Source organism: Giraffa tippelskirchi, chromosome 13 (genome assembly GCF_054371585.1).
Source record: "Giraffa tippelskirchi isolate mGirTip1 chromosome 13, T2T-mGirTip1v1.2.pri, whole genome shotgun sequence".
NCBI lineage: Eukaryota > Metazoa > Chordata > Mammalia > Artiodactyla > Giraffidae > Giraffa > Giraffa tippelskirchi.
The window spans coordinates 38,087,963-38,109,018 of record NC_137287.1 but is presented as its reverse complement, the minus strand read 5'-3'; the positions used below and the strand labels follow the sequence as shown (position 1 = coordinate 38,109,018).

Sequence of the window (21,056 nt, the reverse complement as noted above, 5' to 3'; positions counted from 1 at the left end):
TGTGGACACTGGGGAGGGTGGCCCTGCCACTTGCTGGCGTGACCTTGGATAATTTACTTAAGCATCTCTGTGCCCGAGTTTTATCATCTGTAAAATGGAGATAAGAGGAGGTGCTGCCTCCACTTAGGGTTGTGTTAGGATTAAGTGAATTCACATACATGAAGCACAAGAAGAGAGGATGACGTGTATAGCAGGTGCTGCAGGTGTTGGCTGGTGTGTTACAACTTGGCTTTGGGGGGAATTATTTTACACCAGATGCAGTTTCTTTCATAAGTACGCTTAGGGTAATAATAATAAAACAAATGAACGTTTTTCAGAGAATGCATGATAGTGAGGAGTAGTTCAAACACACAGGATCAGAGGGAGAAGCCAGCTGGGATTACTGGCATTTGATGATGAGACATTTTCAGAGAAACATGAAATAAACTTGTGACAAAAACAATCTTGTGCATTTACTAGTTGTAGATATGCTTTTAACAGACAACTGTGTTCTGTCCTAGCAAATCACAAAATTTTCAGTTTTCATTCTAGATTGTTTTCCAGCAAAAAATAAGTCAGAATGTTCACTTTGAACTTGAAATAGATTTTAAGCAGAAACAATACATGGTCAAAATACCCTAGACTAATGTTTCTGGGTTGAAGTTTAAATCAAAACATAGAAGAACTGAGTAAAAAAGAACATTCCCACAAAAAAGAGACTGAAGTGACGCCCACTCACAAGCTGGCCACGACAAAGCAACAAATGTTCCATTTGATGTGGCTTCGACCTAACCTGACAGGTTTATTAACCTGAAGTTTTTCGCATCTTTCTTCACACATTGCTATACACATAAAACCACAAATTCATATAAAGTGTGTAAAAACACAATTTGGTATGCCATGAGCAAAAATATGCCAAATAATTTAAGAGCCAGAAGTATTCATTCTTTTCCATGACTAAAGAAACAAAACAACAAAAAACAAACTAAAACAACCCCAGGACTAACCCAGAGTTTGGCCATATCATTTGTCAAGCCAAAAGCATTTTCTCTTGGCAACCTAACATTGTTGGGAGAAAGCCAAGAAAAGCAGTTTTCATGGAAAGACATGGCTGTATTCAGTTGTCTGCTATCACCCGCTTGCTCTTGGAATCCTTCCAGCACCTCAACCTGGCAAATAAAGAGTAAGAGAAATACGCAATGGATCGCAATGCCAAAGCCATCTCCTGGCCGTGCAGTGTCACCTGGAGTGAGAGAACTGGGTCGAAGATCCCGAGCATTGGAGAAACCACCTCGTTAAACTCAACTCTCACGATGCCTCCAGCTTTGAAAGTATTCAGGGAACACACAGCCCCCCAAGTCTGAAGACTCCCCTCAGACTAATAAACTGCAACTGGAAAACGGGTGGAAAGAAGTACGTACTGACTCTCATAGTACTGCCCTTGGATGTTGTGTGAGCAGAGTGTGACTTAGAAAGAACATGGAAGCTCCTAAAGGGAAGATGACAGGACAGCAGATCACCACCAAGGTCTCCGGTGGCCTCACTTGCATTTGCCCAACTATTCCAGAAACTTCTAGCAATAAAAATGCCCTAACAGTGTTGGTATCCCTCAGAGGTCACTACAGGTAGACACCAGCTCTCCACGGTGCAGTCTGCACTAACTCACAAGCAGAGCACCAGGCCAAGGTCAGGGGGAACTAAATCTGAATCTGCCTCTAATCAGCTGTATGACTGAGACAAACCCCTTGTTCCCTCCAAGTTTCAGTTCTCCTCAGCCACAAGACATGAAGCATTTAGATGGCCACCAGGTGATCTTTCAAGTTCCCTGGGATCCTAAAACCAGTGACTTTTCTGGTTTTAAAAAATCAGTGCAGGACTTCCCTGGTGGTCCAGTGGCTAAGAATTCACCTGCCAATGAAGGGGACACGGGTTTGATCCCTGACCCAGAAAGATTCCACATGTAGCAGAGCCAACTAAGCCCGTGAGCCCCAACTACTGAAGCCACCCTAGTGCTCTGCAACAAGCCCAGCCAACATAGTGAGAAGCCCGTGCACCGCCCAACAGGCAGCAACAGAGACCTGGTGCAGCCAAAACAAACAAACAAACAAAATCAATGCTTGAATCGCATGATATCCATATCCTGGAAGGCCCAGCTATCGACAGGGACAGGAAGCTGGAGATTCGGAGTCTGCATGGCCAAGTGCCGGCCTCTGGCCTGGGAGGATCTCACTGAGGCCATGGTCCCTGTGGGGTGGCCAGTGGCCTGTCTAGGAGACTGGATTCTGCACGGCGCTCCTGCCACAGACCCCAGGCTTTCCACAGCTTCGCATTCTCCACACCATCTCCCCAACTGTGTTACAGGAAGTACCACCAAGCCAAGGTGAGGACAATGAAACCCAAAATCGGTCACTTCTCCTAATTCTTCAAGTCCTAATATTTTCTTAAGGTAGGAAAGCAGCCTTTTTATGAGTCAAAACCAAGCCCAGCTCACAGTGGTTATGGAGAAAGAGGAGGAAAGAGGAAAAGATGATAAAAGAGGAGGAGAGAAAAGGGAAAAACATGAGAACAAAGCATTATATTTTATAAAGAATGAATGTGTATAAAGATGAATTTTAATTTACACTGCAGCTCAGCTACAGCACAATGGAAGAGAATGCCAAGCTTTCAATAAACTTTACCCCAACCCTCTACGGGGAGAACGCTCCTATTAGGCCAAGAAGAACCCTCCCCTCCGTGGATTTACAAACTAACTGAAGAATGATGAAACACAGCAGACAGGGGAGGCAACAGAGGAACAAGGAGATGCTCACACAGGTAACAAGGGAACTCAGGGGAAGGAGAGGTAACTAAAGATGGGACCAAATATGCAAAGAAGGCAGCGGGGGACCAGAGCCCATGATTATTTCCAGTAGAATCTGAAAGAGAAAGAAAGCTGACATTTCACAGAATTCTGTTCTTCCTTTCCACTGAGGCAGGAAAACTGAACCAGCTCTTGAAACAGGCAGGCTCTGAGCTTCCCGGCGGTGCAAGAGGAGAGTCCTAGGAGGCAGGGGAGGACACGAGCCCAGCGTTCTCTGGGGCCTCCTCGGCTGCAAGAGGAGGAACAAAGGGGATGAAGTCAAGTCCTGCCCAGCTTATTAAATACAATAAATCTCAAGCCATAAAACACACTCAAAGACATGTCATTGTTTCAAACACATGTGGCTCTACTCCTAACCAAAATCCGAGTTGTGTCAAGTCCTAATAAAAACGCACTCAGTAAAGTGTTCTTGGTCATATCCACTGGTGCAGACACGCTCTGAGGACACACAGAGGTACCGTAACACTTCACACACTCTGCACCTCATTCCTAGAGATAACTTATGTGAAAGCTCTCGCAAAGGCAAAGTGCAAAATCAATGTAAAGCAGTGGCGGTGGCATTAAAGGTAAAATAGTTCTTTTACTATAAAAACTCACCCATTACTGACAAGGGGAAAATGGCCCTTATACATTAAGTTAAAAAAAAAAAAAAGGATAAAAACATATAATCCCCATAACACATGCACACGTGTGCACACAGATACACGCAGAGCATGGAAGAGAACACCAAAATTAATAAACAGTTTAGAGGTGGTTTTTATTTTTTAAACATTTTCTATATTATCCAAATTCTCTCCACAAAGCATTATTTTATCTAAGGAGGAAAAGTTGTTTTTAAGTCATTCTCTACTCAATCATTCTGACTGCTCACAATAATAAGATGACCCACTGATGGGCTGCACAGCTGTATTTAAAATATTAATTTTAACCTGTCATCAGACACTGAATAAAACTAGGTAGATCAAACTGATTATGACTGCCAGAGATTACTCCTGGGTGGGAATTTAAATTAAAGTCACCACAGTTATAACATGGCTGTAGGTTGTCACACTTTGCTCTAATGTATTATACATGTGACCATAAAAAAGCCTGAATGCGGCTCAGCCACTCAGACATCTACATTCCCATTGGCAAGAAAGGCTGGAAGGAGGGAAAAGAGAAGCAAATGCAGTTAACAGCCAATCAGGATGTAACAAACTGTGTGCGGCTCTAGTTGCTAATGTTGATCAACTTGGAAACTGCCTGAGTGACTCCTGATTCAACAAAGGCACAAAGAACTCCTGTTCTCTGCACTCTGGTCCAGGCAGCAAGGAACACCATTTCCTCTGGCTCCACCTGGCACCTGAGCTCTGCAGAGCAGCAGGCAAGAGAATGGATCACGAGGGACTCAGCACAACGTGTCTGGCTCCCAGGTTTTGACAGTGAGACGCACTGGCAGTGGAGAGTACCTGTTTAGGGAGCAGACCTTCCGAGCAAGGAGCTGGTCCAGCATCTATCACACCTGCCCACTCCCACTGATGTCCACCTGCCTCTGAGCTCAAAGCTCTTGGAATGATGCTCTGACCTTCAGCACAGTGGAAGTGAAAAGGTGGTGGTGATACACATGCTTATTTATGAGAATAACATCTATCAGCACCTTCTGGAAGGGGACACTGAGGGCTGATGGTGGTGCAGAGCATGCGGGGCTGCGTCCTCTCAAGCCCAAGGCAAGAGACATGAGCTACAAGGAAACACATGTGCACTGTTGGCAGGTGGCACCAGCCCTGACTGCTAAATGGAGTCTGGGGGTGGGGGGGGGGCAGGCAGACAAACAGCTCAGGTGGGCCAACTTGAGGTGGGCCCCGAGAAGCGGGCTGAACAGGAACCACTAATGTTCATCAGTGGTGGCTGCGGTTCAGGATCAGCATCACAAATGAGAACACGCTAAGACATTCCCGGGTATCCACCACAGAGGAGTTACTCTCGCAGTTTCAAAGTCTCTCCACTCAGATACCCATAACAATTGGACTAGATGACCAGCCATCTGGCTGGGAGCTGACTGACAAATCTAAGGTATTAATTAAAAGGAACATCAAGACTGGGAAGAACAGAAGTAAGCTGGTTATTAATGCTGATAATTACTTATAAGAGGTAAGCTCTGTCTCTCAAGAGCAGCCCTGCAACATGACAGACTGGAATGAAAACTGCTGTGACATCTCCAGTCAGATCCGGACAGACTGACCTGAGAGTCACGGCCACGCAGCTTCCAGCCACTCCCACCCCCACAGCTTTCCTTCAATGAACCCACGTGCTGCAGTAGCACACCTAGGCACAGCCACACCCTGACAACTGCCAAGCTGGCCAGCACCTCTTATTCTACAGCCAATCTTCAAGCAAAATGTGCCAAGTTCTCTGGGGAGAAAACAAGACTCCAACCCCTCACCCCCGGTCTGCCCCTTATTGCCACACCCCAGCCCTTCCCCGCGGCCCTATCGGCATGGCCGCCCACCACCGAGACCATCGCCCCTCTACACCAGGCACACGGGGCTGCCCAGATTTCCTGTTTCCGACTCAAATGGAATAGTGCAGAGGAAAATGCACTGAAAACCACAAAGCACTGTGCAATCTTGAGGTGGCTTTAATATCTCTTTCAAAAATAGAGCACAGAAAATCTCTAACCTCAGACAGGATTCTCTAAAGTGAATAGATTTTCTACAATACTGAAAACAGGCGGGCTTGCACCATAACTGTTAACAATTTAAAGTCAGTGATTCCAATATCCTGTCTGAAGTTGGCATTTCTCAGTATCATCTATCTCTCATCTTACTCTAGGACTTAAGATGGCTTGTCTCCCAGTTCATTCTTCAAAAACTTGGCAGAAAAACATGAATGAAATGGCTTGTAACTGAGGGTATGAAGTTTCCACCAAGTAAATAACAACCACAGTGGTATTGCAACCACTGCAATACGCCATTCACCAAAAGCTACAAACCCAAGGGCCACATTCTTCCCCTAAAATATATAATACTGGGCATAGGTGTACGAACACAGAACTATGACTTTGGAACTACAATCCACTGACAATTACCTGCACCTTCTGAACAGAAAACGTCATCAACAATCAACTGATAGCTCTGATCTGGTGTGTTCGGAGCACTCTGGACACTTGCTCTTCAGAACATTCAAGAAGGGTGCTCACTCCTCAGCACAAAACCAAAGGGAGGAAAAGGAATGTTTGCACGCACAGAGTTCGTTTTACCAAGGGTCACAAACCTGAGCAAAGAAAAATTAAAAATGCCTGGGGGAAAACTCCATTTGTGAGTAATCTTTATTTTAAAAATTACTAAAACAAAAATCTCTTGTATCTCAGACTCAACTATACCCACTGCTTCAAGTTCTTGTAAAAGGCAAAGTTTTCAGAGTGTTACATATATATTCAAAAACCTGCACAAACAATACAGAAAAACTGTAATACAAAAAATTTAAGGAAGAATTGTAAAAGTCGCATGGACAGATGTTTAAAATAAATGAATCAAATCTACATTATCAATTTTAATAATATGAAGTTTTTGAAAAATGAGATGAATATGTATAGTGTGCCATGTATAATATACATAAGATGTGTAGATTTTTAATCTGTTAGATTTGATTTTATTAAAAAAAAAAAAACAAACCTATGCTGCTGCTGCTGCTAAGTCGCTTCAGTTGTGTCCGACTCTGTGCGACCCCATAGATGGAAGCCCACCAGGCTCCCCCATTCCTGGGATTCTCCAGGCAAGAACACTGGAGTGGGTTGCCATTTCCTTCTCCAATGCATGAAAGTGAAAAGTGAAAGTGAAGTCGCTCAGTCGTGTCCAACTCCCAGCAACCCCATGGACTGCAGCCCACCAGGCTCCATCCATGGAATTCTCCAGGCAAGAGTACTGGAGTGGGTTGCCATTGCCGAGACAAATCTCCCGTGCAGGAGCATTCCAAAGAAGTTACACAGACAGACGCGCCCCGCCCCCCCATAAAGGAGGTAGAGTCCAACCCCACTCCTTAAGTGTGGGCTGTGCATGGTGATTTCTTTCCAAGAGGACAGGCTACAAGGGAGAGGGAATGGACCGGCACAGCAGAGACACACCCCAGCCCAGGCGAGCCACACAACCATGTGATCAGCCATGATGACAATATGTACCTTTGCCATGATGTGATAAGAATGGCACTTTATCTCTATGATCTTCCTTCCCCAACACCGTAAGTCTAAAACCCCAGTCATCACAGAATGATATCACAATGGGAAATTCTAAATATACCTGACCAGTCCTCCTCAAAACTGTCAAAATAATCAAAAACAAGGAAGGTCAGAGAAAATGTCCTAGCCAAGAGGAACTTAAGGAGACATAACTACTGTGGTATCGGATCCTTAAGAAAGAAGGACCTTAGGGGAAAATTAAGGAAATATGTATGGATTTCGTATCAATACTGGCTCATTAGTTGTGACAAATACACAAATGTTATATACAAATATAATAACAGGAGAAAATGAAATGGGGCGAGGAAGAGGTATAGGAATCCTTAAAACTGTCTTTTAGTTCTTCTATAAATCTAAAACTGTTCTTAAAAAATGTCTACTTTAAACATCAAAAGGGAATTCTCCGGTGGTTGGGACTCAACACTTTCACTGCCATGGGCCCAGGTTTGGTCCCTGGTTGGGGAACTAAGATCCTGCAAGCCTTGTGGTATAACCAACATAAAAATAGATTTTTTTAAAAAAGTAAAAAAAACAAAAAAAGACTGTGAAGAAAAAATCTGATAAATATAAACGTGTTAATTCTAACAGAAGCATATTGATTATATCATTCTTTGGTGTGTTTTGAAAATTAAAAAACCCAGAAAAATCACAAATGAAACCTTTCTTTGCTATAGTAGCAGTATTATTTTAAAAAAAAATTTGAGAGGCAAGATCACTTCAAAATAACACATTAAAAGTAATTATAACTATGCTGGCCTCCTAAATGGGAGGTAAAAACATTTTCACTAGCTAGAAAAATCAACTTTGTTATGGGTCTTGCAAATCTTGCTTGGCTGAATTACTGTTTCAGATTGAGAGCTACAGCCCAATCAGACTACAGGCAAGGCTCACAGTACAGTATACATGGGTGTGTTTCTAAAAGGACGTAAACAGCAAATCCTTTTGTACAACAAAAAGTACTCCTGGGAAATCAGACTCGCTCTCCAAGTTATCTATTCTATAAATCTTGTAGATAGGGGTCAAATCTGATTCATATACAGAAAATTGGGTATTATGCACTTTCTCACCTTATTTTGAATCCTGGTATATCACAGACAAAATGGTGAAGAAAAAATACGGACTTTGGAGTCAGACATGGATGGGTTATAAGTCAAAGTCTGCCACTTTCTAACAAATGTCATCTTGAATAATTTCCTGGGAGACAAAAAAGTGGCTCAAAATATTTTATTCCATGTGCAAAACGGATATGGCATGTACCTCACAGAGTTATTAAACATGAGAAGAATCAAGATTATGCTGCAAAGACACCTAGAACAGAGTCCAGTATAACCGGCACCCCAGAAATGTCACTCCTTGCCTGCACTTCTCTGACTATAGTTCAAAAAGAGTAAATACAGTAACTGTTATCCTTGTTCATAAAAGGATCATACTGCAATTTTATGTTATAGTCATTATATACTTCTGAAAATGCCAGAAGTATTACTCGGTAATCAACATAAAAACCCTAAATGTTTTAACTTGGTGACAGATGGACAGCAAATTACTGTCTACAGTAAACGCAACTCTTTCCAAAATATTGCAGAAACATTTTAGAGAAGTCGATCCTTGAAGTCATGCTTTGGACCCATTTACACAAAGGATGTTAAGTTTAGTACTTCCTAACTTTATGCACTGAACAAGGAAAGAAATGAAAGATAACTTCTGAAATGTGATGTATTCGGTCACCAATGGGCACCCATTACACACCCTAATTATGCTTATACCATCAAGATGGAGAGACCTCCCAGTGCCTAGATGGCACAGCCACACCACCTGCCCCTCCCAGAGCTGGTGAGAAAAGCAGACTCACAGCACCCCATTCCCAAGACCTCCCAAAGCAGAATGTGCACCTTAACAAGATCCCCAGGTGATCTGCAAATCATTGTAAACTTGAGGAAGCCCTGCCCAAAGATATGTTCAAGTCTGAGAGACAGGTTAACGGCTGGGCTTGAGAATCAAATCTTCCTAAAATATTTGCACTGAAGGAAAAGCACCCAAGAGGAACACGAAGGGCAGAGTCAAATGTCTCCCAGAACAAATCTAACACTCTCTAAAGACAACAAAACACTTATTCAACAACATATCCACCATGTATGCTACATAATCAAAAATCACTAAACACGCAAAGAGGCAGGAAAATATGACCCATCACTGGGAATTATATATTTTTTAAAAAACGAACAAAAGACTGCAAACACAGAGATGACAAAGATGTTGGAATTAGCGTTCAAAAGGAGAGCAGGAAAGGAACAAAGAGAAAAGAAAAGAACTAAATGCAGAAGGGACAAACAGAAAACAAATGGCAAGATATCAACCTAAGTCTTAACTGTATCAACATTTCATGTAAACAAACTAAACCCTCCACTTAAAGACAAAGACTGCCAGAATAAATTAAAAACAAGTTCTGACTACATGTTCTTTACACAAGACACACTTCAAAGACATGGGACAAAAGACATCCTTTGTAGATATTAGTAACAATGAGAGTAGCTGTGTTAATGAGACAAAGATAGAAATAAAGAGAAACATTGAGAATGATACAAAACTCAACTCATCAGGAAGACATAATAATCCAAAATGTATATTAACTTAAATCAGTAAAGATGTAGCTGATTTGAACACAATCAACTTACTCTAATTGACATTTACAAATGCTACACCTACAACTGCATATTCTTTTCAAGCATATGCAGAACATTCATCAAGACAGACCATATGCTGGGCCACAGAACAAGCCTCAGGAGATTTCAAAGGACAAAAATTATATAAAGCACGTTCTATGACCACAATGGAATTAGAAATCAGTAACAAAATAGTATCTGCAAAAATCGCAAATATTTGAAAATTAAGCAACACACTTCTACATAAAAAATATGAGTTGAAGAAATCAAAAGTAAAATATGAACATATTTGAACTAAATGATAAAACTCTATCAAAATTTATAAAATGCAGTGTAGAGCAAATTTAGGATGAAATTTATTGCTCAAATGTTAATATTGAAAGGTCTAAAATCAAGGATCTAAACACCTACCCCAAGAAGTTAGAAAGAGCAAAAACAAATCCAGAACAGAAGAAAGAAAATAAAGAGAATCAATGGTATAGAAAATGAGAATACTGACAAGTCAAAAGTTGGCTGTCTGAGAATACCAATCAAGTTGACAAATTCCTCTCCAGACTCATCAGGGGAAAATGAGAGAAACATAAAACTAAAAATATCAGATTGAAAGAGGGGACACTGGATATTATTACAGATTCTATAGCCATTAAAAGGAAATTAGGGGAATATTATGAATACTTCACTGCTAAATAAGTTTAAGACCTGAGATGAAATGGATAAATTCCTCGAAAAAAAATTACCAAAATTAACACAAGAAAAAATGAAAAACTGGAATAATCTGTACCTATTAATTGAATCATAATTTGAAATCTTGTCACAAGGAAAACTCCAGACCCAGATGGTCTCACTGGTGAATTTTATTAAATATTTAAAGAAACAATACTAACCTATCATAGAAAAGTAAGGAAGAGAGAACAAAAGAGTATAGCCTTGATACCAAAGCAAATCAGGAGATACTGCAAGAAAATTACAGACCCATATTCCTCATGAATATAGATGCATAAATCCTAAGACAATATTTTAATAAATAAGATCCAGCAGTACATAAAATGGATAACATATCACAATCGAGGGAGGTTATCCCAGGAATGTAAGGTTGCTTCAACATTCAGAAAGATGCACTTTACCACATTAACAGAATAAAGAAAACCCCTCTGATCTTTCAACAGATCCAGGAAAATACTTGATAAAATTCAACAATCATCTATGATAAAAAGGCTTAGCAACACCCTGACGAAGGGGACCTTTAAAAGCCTACAACTAACACCATACTTAATGGAAGACTGTTTTCCTCCACAGATCAAGAATAAGACAGAGGGTGCACGCTCTCAACACTTTCATTAAACACTGTACTGAAGGTCTCAGGCAAAGCAGTGAGGCCAAAAAGATAAGAAGCACACCAATTTGGCATTGAGACACGTGTATTGTCATATGTGAAACAGAGCACCATTCCATGTTCGATGCATGTGACAAGGGCTCAGGGCCGGGGCAATGGGATGATCCAGAAGGATGGGATGGGGAGGGAGGTGGGTGGGGGGTCCGGGAAGGGGAACACATGTAAACCCATGGCTGATTCATGTCAATGTATGGCAAAAACTATTACAATATTGTAAAGTAATTAGCCCCCAACTAAAATAAATAAATTTATAAAAAAAAAAAAAAAAAAGAAACGAAGAAGTAAAACTGTCTTTATTTTACAAAGACAGCATGACCTAGAAAATTCTAAGGCATCTATCACATAAGTAGAGCTAATAAGTGAGTTAAGGAAAGTTACAGGATATAACGTTAATAAAGAATAATCAATTCTATTTCTCTATATTAGTAACAAACAAGTGAAACAATCTAGACAAAATCTAGACATCAAACAAATGAAAATGAGAAATTCAACAATTTGATTTTAATACTTACTATAAAGCTAAAGAAATAAACAGACCAGGGCTTCCTTGGTGGCTCACTGGTAAAGAATCCACCTGCCAATGCAGGAGATAAGGATTTGATCCCTGATCCAGCAAGATCCCACATGCTATGAAGCAACTAAGCCCGTGTGCTATAACTACTGAGCCCACGTGCTGCAACTACTGAAGCTCACAAGTCCAAGAGCCTGTGCTCCACAACAGAAGCGACTGCAGTGAGAAGCCCCCGCACTGCAACTAGAGAAAGCATCCAGCAACAAAGACCCAGTGCAGCCATAAATAAATAAATAAGCTATATATATAAATATATATATAAATAAAGTACACAGATCAATGAACAGACTAGAAGAGTGGTGGCAGACTTTCTGTAAAACTCATTAGTAAATAGTTTATAGTCTTACCAGGTAACCAATGGTTTCCATCCCTCATTCTTTCCTTTAGTTGTTTGTTTTTTAACCAATCCTTTAGAAATATAAAAACCATTCTTAGGTTATGGGCCAGATTTGGCCCACGGGCTACAAATTTGCTGACTCCTGGACTAGAGTCCAGAAACAGACCCCTCCTTATCCAGTCAATTCCATTCCTATTTATCCAAGAGAAATGAAAACTTATATGTCCACACAAAGACTTAGACAAAAGTGTTCACAGAAGCTTTATTCTTAACAGCTCCAAACTGGAAACCACCACAATGTCCATGAACAGGAAACTAGATAAGCAATCATGGTATATTCACACAATGGAACACTAACAGTAAAAAGAACTATTGAATTCAGGCAACAACATGGATGAATCTCAAAAACACTCTGAGCAAAAAAGAAGCCTCACCAAAACAAACCCCACACTACCGAATTCCATTTATATGAAGTTTGAGAGCAGGTAAAACGCATCCATGGTGAAAGAAATGGGTGGTGAGAACAGGAAAAGGGAGGAATACCAAGGGACTTTTTGGCTAATGATTCGCCCTGTATCATGATAGGGGTATGGATAACATCAGCGTTGGTCTTGACAAATCAAACTGTAACGCTTCAGAACGGTGCATTTCACTCTATGTAAATTATACTTTTGAAAATAATAAAAGTTAAACAGTAAGTATTTTTAAAATTAATACATGTAGGTCTCTAACCCCAGATCCAAATTGTTGACCTCTAGTTAGAAAGTAATAAGGTTGATTGGTTTTTCTTACAAGTATGCTCTTCAAAGTAGTCACCCTAGAGACTTATCAAATCAAAGAACTCAATGTTGCTATTTTGCAAAACACTCAGTTTGTGCAATGGAGAAGGCAATGGCAGCCCACTCCAGTACTCTTGCCTGGAAAATCCCATGAACAGAGCAGCCTGGTGGGCTGCAGTCCATGGGGTCGCTAAGAGTCAGACATGACTGAGCAACTTCACTTTCACTTTTCCCTTTCCTGCATTGGAGAAGGAAATGGCAACCCACTCCAGTGTTCTTGCCTAGAGAATCCCAGGGACAGGGGAGCCTGGTTGGCTGCCGTCTATGGGGTTGCACAGAGTCGGACACGACTGAAGTGACTTAGCAGCAGCAGTTTGTGCCACAGAAAATGATCAGTTATAAAGTTAACTGCAAAAAAGAAAGGTAACTCCAACTTTGATTTTAAAAAGAGGTAAGTAATTATGGATAAAAGACTGCTAGGGAAAACATCAAAAAGTTTATACCAATTATGAAGTGGGTGATAGGATTATTGGCAGTGGTTTCTTCTCTAGACCTACAATTCTTGTTCAATTACTTTTATAATTCTCTGAAAACAGCAGAAAAGCAGTCTCATCACTTCAAATGTTAACAATCTCAAATCCTTTAGGTGAGAAAGCATCTGGCCAGCTAACTAACCCAATCTTCTCTGAAAATTTTCAGTAAACCCAGACACTAAGAACTATACATACCCCATCTCATTTGATCAGCACAATTCTATGAGATAGATATTACTATCCTCTTTTAATCTGCACAATTCTCAAAGGCAGATATTACTATTATGCTCATTTAAAAGACAAACAATTAAGGCCCAGGGTGATTATATGATTTTCCCATGGCTAATAATTAGTGACGTGGCAAGTCCAGATTCCAACCTCTGCTCTCAAGCACTGAGCTGCACTCCATGTGGGAAGGCAGCCTGGACCACCGCTGAAGATGAAGATGAGACGACAGCGAGGACAGGAGCAGGCCAGGACTCTCTGTGCAAAGCCATGACCGACACATACACAATCTCATTTAAAAGTTTTAAAAAATAAATTCATGCATAAGTATCACGGGAAGTTCAGCACATCCTGACTCACATATTCTCCGTAAAAGTCATGATAAGATGACTGAACCAGCAGAAGACTGCTTAACATTTTTACCAAAACCTGTGCCTACAATAGCTCTATAATCATACCACAGCTCACTGGAGTATTTCTAAGCTTTCAGTTCTTTTGTTCTATAAACTCACCATCTACTTCCACTGTGATCTTTTTTAAAAAGGCCAAATTAGGATTTACTTAACAAAAAATGTCCTTATTTTTTTTTGTGCTACTTCAAGGATTAGATGAGATGACATTACATGAAAAAGAGAAAAGCATCAGACAAATGTACAGGATTATTTCTCTTGCTACTAAATGTTAGAAATTTTCAATTATCATTCCAAAATAGAAAAGGTGGATCACTCATTCCCGATAATCAATTTGGCGCCAATCCTCCCTTAGTGACAACATGCTGCTAATCTATCCCTTCAGCATGACAGTTCTCGGAGTGCAGTCCCCGACCAGCACCAACTACGGTCACCTGGGAGCTGGCCCCACCCCAAACCTACTGAAGACGGAATTCTGGGGAGGCCCAGAACGCTGGGTTAGCAAGCCCGCAGTGACTGTGCTGGACGCCAAGTCTGAGAACCACTGCTTTATCCTATCTGACCAAAATGCTGGCTGACTGAGCAGCAGGTCTAGTTCTAAATCAAAACCCTCATCCCTATGGGACAGCTCTAGGGAAAGCCAGGCCCCTGTTTTCTGACTGCTTTCTAAAAAAAGAATAATATTCCAAAAACCTTATCAAAAACAAGTCCTAATCTAACCCTTTGTGAAGAGGGCTTACCATACAAACTATCTTGGTCCCTTGTTTCTTATATATTACTTATAAGAAAGGACTGAATGGACTTCCGAGGCTGCAAAAGCACTTACCAGCCTTGGAACTGGACAGACTCTGGACCCCTTGCCCAGATACTCCGCAATACCTTCCTCTTTCTATCAGTGTCTGCTTCCTCTGCCACCTCTCTGTCCTCAGCAACAACATCTCCAGGCAAGAGAACCTGTGTACAGCTTCCAATCCCCACTTTAAATATATTTTTTGCTCTCTTCCTAAAAGACAAGTTTTGATTTTCAACAGAAAAGTAGAGCGTGCTACCACAAAGGTAACATACCAGGTTTCCTACTGTTGAAACGGAGGCACACAGAATGGAGGGAGCGGAGGGGCGCTGAGTAACTCCCCATGATCACCCAGCACAGCCAGGATAGGATCCCACGAAGCCTGGCTGATAGTGACAGTGAAAGTCACTCAGTCGTGTCCGACTCTTTGTGACCCTAATGGACTATATAGTCCATGGAACTCTCCAGGCCAGAATACTGCAGTGGGTAGCCCTTCCCTTCTCCAGGGGATCTTCCCAACACAGGGATCGAACCCAGGTCTCCTGCATTGCAGGTGGATTCTTTACCAACTGAGCAACAAGGGAAGCCCTTTATGATGTTTGTGATTATTTCCACTTTCTCATTCCTAATTTTGTGTGACTCTTAAAGAAAACATTTAAAATAGAAAACACAAGCCATTTCAACAACATGCCAATAATGTTAACAAAGAATGATATGATTTAAATGAAATAATTTCTCCTCTCCATTCTGTGTGCCTCTATTTCTAATCTGTAAAATGGGAATAGTACTCACTTTTTATTTTTAATGAAGAGTAGAAGTTAAATGCTTTGAGTTTTTCCTCAGAATAAAAACAAACTTAAAATTTTCTAAAACAAAAAGATATTCACTCGAGACCAAGAGTCGAATGGAGTATTGTCAAAGATCTTAAGTCACCCTCTAGGGAAAAAACTTCAGGCCCATATAGCTTTTGTACAGATGAAGCATCTCAGTTCTTCAAGGAACAGATCATTTAAATTCCAAACTGTTTCAGAGAACAGATATGAACAGCTTCCAAACTCTTTCTGATCAATTTAACACAACTCTGATATGAAAACCTGACAAAACACACAAAAAAGAATTAGGGATCAATCTCCATATTGATTAGTGAGAAGCAAAAATTCTAACTGAATGCTAGTCAATAAAATCCAGCAAAACATTAACTTAATTTCACAATTACAGAGATGGTTCAACTGGACAGTAGGAAACCTGAGATAATTTGCCACATAAATAAAACAAAGGAGAAAAAAAATCACAGGGTAAGAATTATAGATGTCAAAAGGGACTCTGATAAAATCCAACATCCAACAAATGAGGAATAGATTATGTCCAATTTAAAAAGACTGAAAACCAAAGCTCACATTATACTTAATAATAAAACACTACATACATCTCTATTTAAATCAGAGACAAGACAGGGATCCCCAAGAGCATAAACATGGTAGAAATACTGCCAAGGAGAAGACAAAAGTACCAATAATGCAAAAGATAACTGTCTACTAGGAAAAACCTAAGAGAATCACCTGAAAAAGTATTAGAACAAGAGAATTCCATCAAGTGGCCAGATTACTGAAGTGACATATATACGTCAACATCTTTCCTATATTAAAACAACAGTCAATTAGGTAATGAAATAGAACTCATCTCCAAAAGCAAGGATAAACCCATGAATACATCCAGAAACTAACTTAGTAAAAAAAAAAAAAAAAAGGTGTATTATTTATATAAAGAAAACTATAGTATGTTCTGAGCAACATAAGACTCTCATAAAAAGACATAAAAGACAAAGCTTGCATGAACAGGATAAAGACAACTCAGAAAAAAGATAAATTAGTAATACTAAATAAATGCACTGGGCAAACTAATTTGGAAAAGTGTATACAAAGCTAGATTTTTATTAATATAGAAACTCAAGCCAAAATGAATTCTGGGTTAGAGATCCAAGGTATAAGGGGAAAAAATATATAATACTCCATTTTGGAATAGAAAAGCATTTCCAAACATGACATAAAACCCAAAAGACATAAAGAAAAAAAACAGATAAACTTGTTTCTATAAAATCTGAAAACATCCATTTGGTAAAAACTGAGAACTATGTGGCTGTTCTGGCAAGTAAAAACGGGGGAAACACTTTCCTTTATTAAAAGACTTTAGCTTTTTAAAAAAATTATAATACTTTCAGAAAAAAAAAAAAGAGTCACTGATAGCTCAGTTGGTAAACAACCCGCCTGCAATGCAGGCGACCCCAGTTCGATTCCTGGGTCGGGAAGATCCACTAGAGAATGGATACGCTACCCACTCCAGTCTTCTTGGGCTTCCCTGGTGGCTCAACTGGTAAAGAATTTGCCTTCAATGCAAGAGACCTGGGTTTGATCCCTGGGTTGGGAAGATCCTCTGGAGAAGGAGGGAAAGGCTACCCATTGCAGTATTCTGGCCCAGAGATTTCCACTGACTGTATAAGCCACAGGGTTTCAAAGAGTTGAATACAACTGAGCCACTTTCACACACACTATGCTTGATTTTGCTTCTCTCATCTCACTTTATATGCTTTTTGCTTCTAATTTTTTGTCTTTAGACTTTAGCTTTTAATATGCAAAAATATTAAGAGTACAAACCAACAAGAAAAAATGGGAGACAACCAAAAAACTGACAGAGAATATGAGCAACAGGAAAATAGAAAAGCCCATGAATTTATGACAAGACATTGTGCCTAAGAGAACGGCAAATCAGTAAAAAAAAAAAAAAAAGCTATCAGTGTTGGTGAGAATTTGAGGCACAGGGACTCATCTGTTGTTGGTGAGGGTGTAATCTGCATGTTTTTGGAGAGGACATGTGCTTAAATATCTATGCTTATTTAAAATGTCAATATCCTTTAATCCAGAAATTTCACCCGCCAAATCTCTCCAGAAGATACATCCAGCTATACAAAGATATACATACATAAATAAAAAATCAAACGTATAGCACCAAAACGTACAGCTATTGGGGCATTAGTCCTATAAATTAAGATATAGCCAAATCAGGGACTACTCCCATGCCATACCTAGTGAGAAGGACTGAGAGCTCTAACAGGCAACAGCTTCCAACCTACACCGCTTCGGGGTGGGAAGGACGCATGCACACACATACCTGTGACGGGGGTGCGGGGGAGGGGAGAGGTTATACTATACTGTGTTTAGAAGAGAGATACATACACACACCCTCTCTGTGCCTGTATATATACAGACCATCTCTGGCAGGACAGATAAGAAATAATAGCTGCCTTTGGTGAGAGAATTTGGGAGAATCAAAGGTCAAAAATTAAGGGAGACTAACTTTTCAGTTCTTATCCTTAATGTTGATTTTTTTTAAAAATTTGACTTAGTTGTTAAACCGCATGATTAGTTTCTAAAAAACAAAACTGTTAACAAAGTCTTTGACCCAGTAACTTCACTTTTCAGAATTTACCTCACAATTCATGCGGATGTGCCTACACGAGGATAGTTACTGCAGCACTGCCTGTACTAATGCAATGTCAGAAAGAATCCAAATGTTCCTCATCAGGGTACATGAACTATGGTGCATCATAAAATACACTACCTTGCTATCAGTAGGAAAACAAGAAAAATCTGTGCCAACTGGCATGGAAAGGCATTTCGCGGTATATTGTTACCTAAAACAGCAAGGTGCTCATCTCATGTAGTCTGGTTCCATTTCGTATATTAAAAAAGGACCTGTGTTAATATATCTGTACAGAAGCAGTTATCTGTAAGCAGAGAGGGGCTGCTCTTTTCTACTATTTAAATTATTTTATAGGAAATCTGCATATCCTTTGTACCAATAATTTTTTTAAACAAAATTACCTTTTTTTAAAAAAAAATTAATTTATTTATTTTAGTTGGGGGCTAATTACTTTACAATATTGTAGTGGTTTTTGCCATACATTGACATGAATCAGCCATGGGTTTACATGTGTTCCCCATCCTGAACCCCCCTCCCACCTCCCTCCCCATCCCATCCCTCTGGGTCATCCCATTGCCCCAGCCCTGAGCATTTGTCTCATGCATCGAACCTGGAATGGCATTCTGTTTCACATATGATAATATACATGTTTCAATGCTATTCTCTCAGATCGTCCCACTCTCACCTTCTCCCACAGAGTCCATAAGACTATTCTATGCATCTGTGTCTCTTTTTCTGTCTCGCATACAGGGTTAAAAAAAGTTTTTTCCCCTCTGTGCATTTAAAATCTTATTCAGCTTAAAATGAACTTGTCTCTTGCTCCTACTATTTATCCACCACTGTTAGTTCTTTTGTCCCAACCAAAGGCCGTGACAACTTTCAAAAATGCCACATCCCACCGCTTCTTCGCCATCGGCCTCTTTGGGACCAGAAACGGCTGTGCCACAACAGTCATGTGGCTTACCATCCTCACACTGCACACTCAGTGCTGTCTGAAAGAGATCACGCCGTACAAAGGAATGAGAACGCTGGGCAGATGGAGGAACATGGAGTGAGGGAGACATGATCAGCAATGCCCAGGCTGCAGGAAACTCTCAGAACAAAAAACAAGCAAAACAACCAGATTTGTCAACAAATAAACTGTAAGAATTCTAGAGATTAACAGCTTCTTAAGAGCCATAGCAACTGAATAAAAGATAGGTTATTCAATTTTGGGGGAGGGGAGTCTGTAATAACAAATCACAACACATGCAACCACTGGAAAATTGAGTATCTAGTGGACATTGATGACACAAGAAAATCACTTATGTACATGTGACAGTGTACTCCACCCAGGTATGCCAAGTCCAACTTTTAGGAATACATAAACACACACACACACAATCAATGGCTCTCCAAATGCGGTCAAGGGACTCAGTTCCTTTCAGGGGTCAAAACTATTTTCATAAAACACTAAGACAATTATTTGCCTTTTTTGCTCTCATCCTCTCACAAGAAGCTCTGACATGTGACATCACTACACTTAATGGCTAATGAACATTTGTGTTTTAAAATTCTCTTTTAGTATCTAATGTGGCAAATATAGACAAATAATCCACATTTTACAGAAAACTCGATAATTTCTAAGATTACTCAAGAGTCCTGTTTATTTTTGTGCGTGACTTCAATTCTCCAAAATACCTTTTCATAATTGGGCATGTAGAGCAGAGTGACCAGTGAATCAGGAAGGAACAAACATCAATCTATCCATGAAGCCTAAACCCAAAGAAATCTCTTCTCAATTCAACTCTAAAACATTAATGCACACACAGATCCCTTTTCAAACACCAGGGACAACAAAAATTTGAGTTCACATATCCCCTTAATAACACTTCAAAAGAGACAAATGAAATGTGAATGTTTAGAATTACTTCACTTTTACTTCTTCAGTTAAAAAACAATCCTCTTCTTAGCTAAGCCAGTCACAGGGCTCATAGCTGTCACCTAGTGCCGGCACCAACCTTATGGGGAAACTGCTCTACGCTGACCTCTCCCTTTCCCTTATCTGGGACTCATCAAATTCAAACGGTTCTGCTGTTCTGGAATCTGCTGCACCAAACACTGCCTAGAACACGGGCACTGGGGGCAGCAGCTGAGCGTCTTCTCAGCGCATCCCAGTGGTCAGCGTCTGGTGGGTCAGCCCGTGCTGTCCCTTGAAAGCGAAAGTGTCAGTCACTCAGCCGCGTCTGACTCTTTGCGACCCCATGGACTGTAGCCCACCAGGCTCCTCTGTCCATGGAATTCTCCAGGCAAGAATACTGGAGTGGGTTGCCATTTCCTTCTCCAGGGGATCTTCCCTACCCAGGGATTGAACCCAGGTCTCCTACACTGCAGGCAGATTCTTTACTGTCTAAGCCACTAAGGCAGCTCGCATCCTCTGGCCCTTGTCCACTCTCATTTTTCCAGTGGTCTCTCTCCACCTTGCCATCTGCCTTTCCTGTTCTCCACATTCAGTTCCTACACTGCACACCAGCTGCAAGGCCCTTCGCAGGAGTGGAGCTCTACCCCGCAGAGCCATCACAGCCCCCGAGTCAGCAGCTCTGAGTGCCTTACAGGCTCCAGGTGGTGCTAACGCTGCTGGTCTGGGACCCCATTTGGAGAACCCTTGCTCTGAGTTTCCTCTGGGACCCGAGGCCCCACACTGCCCCTGGCTCTGCCATGCCACCTCTTCCCTGTTAAGCACGGCAGGAGCTAACCAGCTTGGAACCCAGCTTCCTCGCTGGTAAAACGGAGGCTGTGGCAAAAGACACTAGGCCAGCTGGCTGTAACACAGGAAGGGCATGAAGAGGA

At 40.8% G+C, this 21,056-nt stretch overlaps 1 protein-coding gene across 3 annotated transcripts in view; it reads right to left on the bottom strand.

The window, feature by feature from the left end:
* CREBBP (CREB binding lysine acetyltransferase) overlaps positions 1–21,056 on the bottom strand; it is a 122,838-nt gene that overhangs the window by 75,017 nt on the left and 26,765 nt on the right. The gene's annotated exons all lie outside the window — the stretch shown is intronic.